The following is a 341-nucleotide window of genomic DNA, read 5'->3' as shown; positions in this document are numbered from 1 at the left end:
AAGGGGAAAGGGGGAGCAGCACCATGAGCAGTGCTGGACTCCCTGGCAACCCCCAGGCTAGTGATGAACGCCCCTTGCTGCATCCTGGTAGCCCTGCATGGCAGCCCTAGTACCCATGGCAAGCAGGATGAAGGCTGCAGCCCCAGCAGCCCCAAACAGTGAGGAAGAAGAAGAGCAGCTCCAGGGCTGAGTATTCCAGCCAGTAGTCTCCATGCAGTGAGTTTGCCAGGCCTCAGCCCTCTCCCAGGAGCTGGCTAAACCTTGGGCAGCATGAATGCCTCCCTGCTTCCCCCTCCTCCCGGAGCCTGCAGCACTGAGATAGGCTCAGAGCTCCCCCCAGG

The sequence above is a fragment of the Phaethon lepturus genome, unplaced genomic scaffold, assembly GCF_000687285.1.
Source record: "Phaethon lepturus isolate BGI_N335 unplaced genomic scaffold, ASM68728v1 scaffold23500, whole genome shotgun sequence".
NCBI lineage: Eukaryota > Metazoa > Chordata > Aves > Phaethontiformes > Phaethontidae > Phaethon > Phaethon lepturus.
This window is presented reverse-complemented; position numbering follows the sequence as displayed.